Source organism: Pinus tabuliformis, chromosome 4_2 (genome assembly GCF_031772625.1).
Source record: "Pinus tabuliformis cultivar Carrire ecotype Pingquan chromosome 4_2, CPIR1, whole genome shotgun sequence".
NCBI lineage: Eukaryota > Viridiplantae > Streptophyta > Pinopsida > Pinales > Pinaceae > Pinus > Pinus tabuliformis.
In genome coordinates this window covers 887,321,586-887,332,272 of record NC_142304.1, presented here as the reverse complement: position 1 = coordinate 887,332,272, position 10,687 = coordinate 887,321,586, and positions in this window count along the sequence as shown.

Here is a 10,687-nt window from a genome sequence, read left to right as displayed (position 1 = left end):
AGAATAATCAATGGAGGCGCAGTATAATCAGGTGAAGCAATTCATGCAATGGAGGCGCAGGTGCAATAACGCCCTTTTTGAAACGTTTATGAACAGTCAGAGAACTGAACAGTCAGACAGAGGGGCAGCTAATTTTATGGAGAACCTGCTCAGCTATATGGAGAGCAGATAGGGAGTTACAAGGGACACAAAGGCTAAAAAAGAGCTGGCTCTGATACCATGTCAGGCCAGGAGTAACTCCAGTTTGGAAGAAAACTGATTTGATTTATTTCATTAGGTAGCTATTGTTATATACAAAGGATGTGACTGCTCAGTTCATCTCCTGATGACTGTTCACATTCCTAATTTAACTATTTACACAAATTCACCCAATCGCAGAGGATTAGGTGTCAACAAAGATATCTTGTATACATTGTAAAAAGGAATGACATGATGATGAACATTGTTGGAAGTTGCATCAAGAGTTGAAGCCAAAGAGATTTGGTGGAAAGGGCAAGCAAAAGATGGTGGCAACTATTCAAGAGGACCTTCGATCTAACTTTGGTGACATGATGCAAATTACAACAATGGGCATACATGGTAATAGTTCTCTTCATGTTAATTCAAGCTCTGAAATTCATGCAAGTTCAAGTTCTACAATTGAGTCTCTTGTTGATAAACGGAAGAGGAGTGAATTGTTCCATATTAAGGTTGTAGTGAAACATACTAGAGTGGAAACATTATTTGACTTGGGCTCTCAAGTAAACTTGATTTCAGAATCTATATTTAAAATGTTGGCATTGGAGACCAAGCCTTATCGAAAACCCTATCCTCTTTGATGGGTATGTGACAAAGTGAAACTTCATGTAACCAAGCAATGTAGGGTTAGGTTTGTTATTGCATCAAAGCTTCTAGATGAGGTTTATATGCATGTTGTACCACCGGATATGTGGCATTTTTTTGGGGAGTTCGTATTTGTATGACAAGAAAGCAATCTTCTTTTGGCATGAAAACAAATACCATCTCATGCAAGATGAGGTGGAGTATATTGTCAAAGCCCATCATGTGAATATCAATGCAAATCTTGCTAGTGTAGGTAAAATGAAGAGGCTTATTAACTCCAAAACAGGTAGCATGCTCATGGTTGTGAGAGAAAAGAATACAGAGGAATTTGAAGCTCTCCAGGGTTGTGATCCCGCTCTCAAGAAAGAATTGTATGAACTTGTTTCTAATTATGGTGGGATTATTTAGGACCAATTGGGTTTCCTTCAAAAAGAGATATCCAACATGAAATTCATCTCCAACATGATGCTCCTTTACTTAATGTGGGTATGTATAGGTTGTCAGTTGTTGAAATGGATGAGATCAAGAGACAAGTGCAGGAGTTTCTGAACGAAGGTGTCATAAAACTTAGATCTTTTCCTTGGAGTTCACCCATAGTGTTGATGCCAAAGAAGGATGTCACATGGACGATATGTGTGAACTATCGAGCACTCAACAAGATTATGGTGAAAAATCACTACCCTCTCCCTCACATTGATGACTTATTAAATCAGTTGAATTTTTTTTTTATTTCACCAAATTGGATTTGTGAAGTGGCTACCACTGTGGTGAAGTAAAATTATAAGTGCGGACACGAACTAATTCCTTTAGCCTAATAATGGGTCTAGCCCCAACATATACATTCTATGTAAGATTTCCTTATGTTAGAATCAATCAAGATGGCCTACCTCTTGTTCACTTATCCTGCTTGATGATGTCCTCGCTTGCCCGCTCCAGCAATCTCTCGCTTCCTTCTTCAAGCTCCTGAAACAAGTAAACAACAACAACACACAAACATAATAATAGACAAATTGCAATTCAACCTACTTAACAAGTCAAGAAACATTAAGACATGGATATGTAATATTACAAAAAATGTAGGAAATCAATCGATAGTTGCATATATTAATATGAAAGAGATATTTCAACCATTCGTCTTGACGTTGTAGTGTTCCTTTGACAAGTCCAGGTTCCCACACACTTCTGCTAGCATTCCACGATGGCTTCAAACAATAATAGTTTTAAAGCTCTTCCCTTTAGGCTTCACTCCAAACCAAAATACACTTCTCCCTTACACAACTAGATAGCTACAACTAGTAATAGCTTGCTTGTCTACTCCAACCAAAATAGCATCAACACTTTGCAACTATAACACTCACACTCAGCCAAAAACTAGCTTGTGCTTAGGAAGAAGGGAGGTTTATATAGTAAATATGAATGGGAGATGGATCCTCTTTTCATGGGAGAAGGACTTACCCCTTGAGGTAGTTCCATCATTATAGGGCAAAGGAGCCCAAATTGTCATCCTCGACCCCATCCGGCCAAACCATTTACCAGACATCCGTTACGGAGCTTCTAGAGTTGGAAGCTTCGACTCTAATTTAAAAAAAATTCCATAATAGGACCGATGTGACTAAAAGACATCTCATTCGCTCCAGTCGGCACGAGGAGTAGTGCTAATCTCTATACATTGGCGCGGGGGAGACAAAGTCCATTAGCACCGGTCTTGTAAACTGGGAAACACAGAAATTTTAGGGGAAATGGTGCAAAAGGGAAAATATTTTATCATGAAGAGGGACACAATGGGAGTTCCTTCATGAAGGAAAAGCATTCGGGGTTCACTGTAGAGGTCCTCCAGGATCAAGGAATGGGCAGTACAGGGTGTTGGCATTATGACACAGATTTGGCACTATGACTCAGGTGTTGTCCTTGATGGCAACTCACACAGATGAAAGATCACAGTTCAGGCTCACAAAATGAAGAAAGAGAGGTATACGCAAGTTCCCCATTAACCAAGCCACGTGTACACGCGGGTTCGCAGACCAAAAGCCACGTATAGCGTACACATGCACTTTCACAGAAATAAAGGCATGTACATGTTGGAAAACTTAGTTTTGGTATGTGGTATTTGGTCCATGGTATTTTGATCCATGGTATTGGTCCAAGGTATTGATTCTAAGTGGTTTTTGACCATGGTATTGAGTAAGGCCTAAGACTATAAAAGGAGGAGAAGATCATTAGGAAAATACACTCATGAATTGAATATATAATGAAGAGCAAGATCTAGAATACAGGTGATTGGGTTATGGTGCACAACTGGATATGAATCAAGGATGAACCTGAGCGCTTGATGAAGGATAAGTTCTATTGATGGGTCAAGATCTTAAGGCTTGAAGAGAAGTATCTTTGTGTGGTTTTGATCTTTTATCTGAATAACTAGCGCACTTGTAATCTGAAAATGTGATGATCTAGGTATAACTGATGTCCGGAATTGTTGTAAAATTTAAATCATCATTTATAGATCCGTACACAGGTTCACTTTAGCAAAGGCGTGTATCCACGCTGGTTCTTCATATCAAAACAACGTATATGCATGTTCCCCTTGAGATAATAGTGTATCTACGCAGGTTCGACACACTGAAGTAGTGTATACCTAATTAAATATGCTTTAGCTACTTCTGTTTGTTGTTGTAGTGTTCTGGGTTCTGGCTTGGGTTCTGGTTACTATTACTGTATTCTGGTTACAAAATTATGAGAAGTGATTGATTGATTCCGTTTTGGTTGGTGCAAAGGAGATTGGTTGATGCAGATATAATTGATGGTTGATTGATGTTATTGATGGATCTAATCTGAAAATTTCTGAAACGTGGTCCGTGGAAGAAAAGAGAAGGTTGTAGCCTTCTGTAGGTCTGCACCTACGTACTAGTAAACACAACATCTAGTACAAGAGCTAGGGGGTTGTAGCTCCCTTCCAGGAGAAGCTGGAGAACGAGAGAAGGTTGTAGCCTTCTGCAAGTAGAAGCCTGCATACTAGTATAAGTCTACTCTAGTACAAAAATTGTAAAAAGAAGTTTCTTATTAAATGAAGATAGAGACGATTGTAGCAAGTGGTTTTCACCCACATTAGGTTTCCACCTTATATCTTGTGTTCATGTGTGTGATTGTCTGTTCTGTTTTACTGCACCTAGTTACTGTTTATATGGTTCTGATGCACAGATTAAAGATCAACATATGATGAATTAACTAAGTTATAAGTTTGAAGAGTATACGCTAGTTGCCTTACATACAACTACGTATACACACAAGTTTAATTAACAGAAGTAGCATATATAAATCTGATTATGGAAATGAAATATTATTGACTTGCTAATACTAATTCACCCCCCTTCTCAGTATTATTTCCAACAATTGGTATCAGAGCAAGTCCTTCAGAAGAAGCTTGATCGCTTGAAGGAAGATTTATCATCATGAGTAACTACGAAAGAGAGGGATCCATTAGACCACCAATCTTTGATGGGAGAAACTTCATTTATTGGAAGGTAAGAACCACAACCTATCTTCAATCTCTTGGAACAGATGTCTGGGAAATCGTGGAAGGAGGATATACATTTCCATCAGCAATTCCTACAAATATGGCACGTAAAAAACAATATAAAACCAATGCCAAGACTGTCAATACATTATTGGGGAGTCTGTCACAATCAAAATTTGTCAAGGTAATGTAGCTCAAAACTGCTAAAGAAATATGGGACAAGATCATTCTAAGCTATGAAGGAGACAATCAGGTAAAACGTGCAAAACTACAATCTCTGAGAATTCAATATGAAACTCTCAAAATGCACAATGATGAAAGTATAGCTAATTACTTATTACGTATAGATGAGATTGTTAATTGCATGAATAACTTGGGTGAAGAGATAAAAGAAGTTACTTTAGTTGAAAAGGTTTTAAGATCCTTGTCTACTGAGTTTGAATCAAAAGTTGCTGCCATAGAAGAAAAGCAGGATCTTCATAGTATCACTATGACATAGTTGCACAAAATCTTTAATGCTTTCAAAATGAGAAAAGGAGGCCCATCAAACATGAGAGAAGCCCCATTCAAAGATTCAGGAAGAGAAGAACTCAATGAATCAGGACATATTTCAGAAGAAGAGGAAGAAGCAAAATTTGTCAAGAACCTTCAACTGGGTTCTGGAAGATTCAGAGGTAAACTACCTTTCAAATGTTTTGCTTGTGGAAGAGTCGGTCACTATGCTGCCAAATGTCTTCATAAAGATAAGCTTGATAAAGGTAAGGAATCATAAAAATGGAATAGAAAACAAAGTGTAAGTAAGAAGAGCTACTATACTCATGAAGATAGTGACGGTTTATCAAATAGTGATGAAGATAATAATGACCATAGACTTATGATGGCTTTTGAAGATGGTGATTTCTTGGATGCTTTAGATGAAGATAATATTTATGAAGAAATCTCTAAACTCAAAATTTGTTTATAAGAAAAGAATATGATTATAGATACTCTGACATTCCAACTTGCTGAAAGAGAAAAACACAATGAAAAACTAGAATCTGAAATTGTGGGTCTAAGGAAAGATATTGAGAAAACAAAAGCTCTCAATCTCAAATTTTCTAAAGGATCAGAAACTTTAGATGAAATTATCAAAGTGCGGTGTTCTCCTCTGATAAAGACAGGTCTTGGATATACTGAAGAAGCATCTCAAGCACAGAATCCGTCAACCTCCACTAAAAGCTATCTTGATGCAGCAAAGAGCAGTGAACAGTTTGACAATCGTTAACAAAGGCATAAAGCAATTCACCAAGTAAATCGGTTTCAATCTACTTCAAGGATGAAAAAAAGTTACAACCAACCTCAGGTAAATCATACTCAATTTTCTTCAAGAATGAATGTCAACGGAAACTACAATCACCAGGTCATTAGATTCGATAATCGTAGGAAATTCTTTAATGGCCAATGTTTTTCATATCATAACTTTGGACAAAAAGCTGCTCAATGTGTTGCCTACAAGACCATCATGACTAGAGAAGCACGAAATCAAAGGAATGTGACAGGGATCATGCAAAGGACCTACAATAAATTTTCACTTCTTGAAAATGAAATAGAATGCTCTATCTGTAACAACTTCGGTCATGAAGATTCTGAATGCAAGAATAAATTTCGGCAAACATCTCAAAAGGAGCAAACTTCATTGAGTCCTAAAATATGGAGAAAGAAAGAACCGAAAACAGAAAGATGTGGTATAGCCTTGTATGCAGAAGGACAAGAAAATCAGTGGTACATCGACAATGGATGCTCGAAACACATGACAAGTGTTAAAGAAAAACTTCAGTCATACAATGCCTTAGAAAAGGAAAAGAAGGTCTCATTTGGAAATGACACTCCTGCTGTCATAAAAGGTAAAGGTTCTATTCTCTTAAAAGAAAAGGTTAAAGTTGGGAATGTTATGTATGTTGGTGGTCTAAAGCATAACCTATTGAGTGTCAGTCAAATGTGTGATCAATGAAATGAAGTAGTATTTCGATCAAATGGATGTGTTGTTCATGAGCTTGATACAGGAGAAACCATGATCAAAGGCATAAGAACTCCAAATAATTTATACATACTGAAGACAGGACAACAACAATGTTTTCTAAGCAAAAATGATGAACACTGGCTATGGCACAGAAGGTTGGGGCATCTAAGCTTCCCTCAAATAAGGAAAGCATGAAAATTCCAAGCTGTTCGTGATCTCCCTGACATCAGCATTCCAGAAAATAGAATATGCAAATCATGTCAATTTGGTAAGCAAACCAAAGCACATTTCCCTGAGAAGGAAGAATCAGCTAGTAAGCCTCTTGAACTTATTTACACTAATTTATGTGGTCCATCAAGGAAAAAGTCACCTCATGGAGAAGAATACTTTCTATTTTTCATTGACGATTTTTCTAGAATGTGTTGGATAGGACTTCTAAAGCATAAAGATGAAGCATTTGAAAAGTTCAAAGCCTTCAAAGCTTTGGTTGAAAATGAATCAGATCGCAAAATAAAATGCCTCAGATCTGATCGAGGAGGGGAATTTACCTCAGATGAATTCTCGAATTTTGTGAAGAACATGGAATAAAAGAGAATTCTCCACCGCAAGGACTCCTTAGCAAAATGGAGTGGTAGAAAGGATGAACAGAACTGTACAACAAATGGCTCGTGCCATGCTAGATGAGTCTGGAACTCCTGCAACCTTCTGGGGTGAAGCTGCATTTTTTGTCGTCACTATCCTCAACAAAGCAAACGTTCAGGTAAACAGCACTCAAACTCCACATGAACTTTGGTATGGTAAGACTCCTACTGTAAAATACTTCAAAGTTTTTGGAAGCAAATGTTACATCAAAAGGACTGATGAAAAACTTAGCAAGTTTGAACCTAGAGCAGATGAAGGCATTCTCCTTGGTTACTCTTCCTGAAGTAAAGGATATAAGTGTTATAATAAAAGACTTGGGAAAATTATTGAAAGTATTGATGTTGTAGTTGATGAAATAGGCAAAAATCCAAAGCAGGTAAAAACTGAAGAGTGTGAAGAAGATGAGGATTATCCTTCCACATCAAATCAGACTAATTATGAAGAAGAAGAAACCAATGAAACACCAGAAGAACAAATAACGGCATAAGAAAAGACTCCATCCAGGTATGTTCAGAAAAATCACCCAGTGACTCAAATTTTGGGACAGAAAGAGGCAGGTGTGCAAACAAGAATAACTATTACAGAGGCTTTAAGCTATCTAGCATTGCTTTCCTTCATCGAACCTTCAAAATGTAAATGAAGCATTTAATGATGAATGTTGGGTCAAGGCCATGAATGAAGAACTTGAGCAATGGAAAAAAATAATACTTGGGAATTAGTTCCTAGACCTCATGATAAGAATATCATAGGAACCAAATGGATATTTAAAAACAAGCTGAATGAAAATGGTGAACTTATCATAAACAATGCCAGACTTGTTTGTAAAGGATATGCTCAACAAGAAGGTATAGATTTTGAAGAAACTTTTGCACCTGTTGCTAGAATTGAAGCCATAAGAATGTTCCTTGCTCTTTCTAGCTTTCAAAAATTCAAAGTATGCCAAATGGATGTAAGATATTCCTTTCTTAATGGAGACTTAGAAGAAGAAGTATATATTGAGCAACTAGATGGATTCATCCTTGGAAATGATCCAAAACTTGTATGCTGACTCAAAAAGGCTCTCTATGGTCTAAAACAAGCTCCAAGGGCCTGGTATTACTGTCTTGACAAATACCTCCATCAACAAGGTTTTTCAAAAGGATCAGCTGATAGCAATCTATATACAAAGATTGATAATGATAAATTGCTAATACCTGTTGTGCATGTTGATGATATCATTTTTGGTAGCAATGAAGAAGCATGAGTCAAAACTTTGCATTGGTAATGCAGCAAGAATTTGAAATGTCCCTGCTTGGTGAGCTCACATATTTTGTTGGCGTACAAGTTCAACAAAATAAAGATGGTATTTTTCTATCACAAACCAAGTATCTCAAGAAGATCCTGAAAAAATATGGCATGGAAGATTCTAAACCAGCATGGACCCCCATGGTAACAGGATGCAGTCTCAGCTCAAATGATGAATCAACAGCAGTACATCAACCAACCTACAGATCCATGATTGGCAATTTGGTTTATCTAACAGGTGCCTGACCAAACATCGTGCATGCAGTGGGAATAGTTGGAAGATTCCAAGCAAATACAAAGGAATCACACCTTCAGGCAGTCAAAAGGATTTTCAAATATCTTCAAGGAACTCAGAATTTTGGTTTATGGTATCCTAGGGATACAGATCTTACACTTCATGCATATACAGATATAGATTGGGCAGTAAGCATGGATGACAGGAAAAGCACTAGTGATGGTGCATTCTATATGGGTTCCAGATTAGTGTCTTGGTTCAACAAGAAACAAAGTTCAATTGCATTATCTACATCTGAATCAGAATATGTGGCTGTTGCATCTTGCTGCACACAACTCCTTTGGATGATGCAAACATTGCAAGACATTCAGATCACATGTACTCCACCCATCTCCATTCTATGTGATAATACAAATGCAATCAATATTTCAAAGAATCCAGTCATGCATTCCAAGACCAAGCACATACCCATCAAATATCATTTTCTACGTGAACATGTGATTGAACAAAAGGTCAAATTGGAGTATGTTCCATCCAAAGAATAGGTTGCTAATATATTCACCAAACCACTGCCCAGAGAGACATTTGAATATCTCAGACAGAAGCAGGGAGTAGTTGATGCATCATCTTGCTATTGAAATTTATCTGTTTCAGAGAAAAGTGGTTATACATGAGTTTCATGAAGCATATCCGCGTACATACGCAGGTTGCTATGGATACAGTCACGTATATGTTGGTTTGAAGAAAAACAGTGCGCCAGCCTCAGGATGAAAGGAGTCTGATATGGGTCTGTCAGTGATCATCTAGCACAGGTTCAGGGGGAGCATATACTTCTCATAATGCATTGTTGACATTATCTTAGAAGACCTTGGTGCAAATTCACAGTTGTTTTTTATTCAGGTGGAACAGGTTCAGGGGGAGATCATGATTGTTGGTCTGGATGGTGATAGACAGATGCTGCTGATAACTATCATAGTCTTGTTTCAGATATTTGGTCTCTATGTCATGTATATATTTTAATGTCAACATCATGAAGTGACCCATTTTGTCTCCCCACTATGCATGGGATGGATGATGTAATGCTCTTGTTTTGACATGTAATGATTTGGTATATACCTACTTGGTTGGGTGGATGAGTCAAACTTGGTATATCCCCACTTGGTTGGGAGATGGATGTATATATGAGTCATTGATGATAGGAAGGTCATTTATGATGTATGTATAGAGTCATCTTTTTCTAGAACTTGCTTACATTCAGGGGGACCATGAACTCAAGCATGGAGCTCAATCAACACACTTCAACATATCAGAGAATTCAACATGTACTTAGGGGAAGCATAACCCTTTTCCCTTGATGACAAAGGGGGAGAGTGACTTGGGGTTGCCATCAAGTCCAAAGGGGGAGATTGTTGGCATTATGACACAGATTTGGCACTATGACATAGGTGTTGTCCTGGATGGCAACTCACACAGATGACAGATCACAGTCCAGGCTCACAAAATGAAGAAAGAGCGGTATACGCAGGTTCCCCATTAACCAAGTCATCTGTACACGCGGGTTCGCAGACCAAAAGGCACGTATAGCGTACACACGCACTTTTGCAGAAATAAAGGCGCATACATGTTGGAAAACTTAGTTTTGGTCTATGGTATTTTGATCCATGGTATGGGTTCAAGGTATTGATTCTAAGTGGTTTTGGACCATGGTATTGAGTAAGGCCTAAGACTATAAAAGGAGGAGAAGATCATTAGGCAAATACACTCATGAATTGAATATATAATGAAGAGCAAGATCTAGAATACAGGTGATTGGGTTATGGTGCACAACTGGATCTAAATCAAGGATGAACCTCAGCACTTGATGAAGGATAAGTTCTATTAATGGGTCAGGAACTTAAGGCTTGAAGAGAAGTATCACTGTGTGGTTTTGATCTTTTATCTAAATAACTGGCGCATGTGTAATCTGTAAATATGATGATATAGGTATAACTGATGTCTAGAATCGTTGTAAAATTTAAATCATCATTTACAGATCTATACGCATGTTCACTTTAGCAAAGGTGCGTATACACGCTTGTTCTGCATATCAAAACAACGTATATGCAGGTTTTCCTTGAGATAACAACGTATCTACGCAGGCTTGACATGTAGGAATTTACAGGGTAAGTTCCTCAGAAAGAACACCAAAAGGACA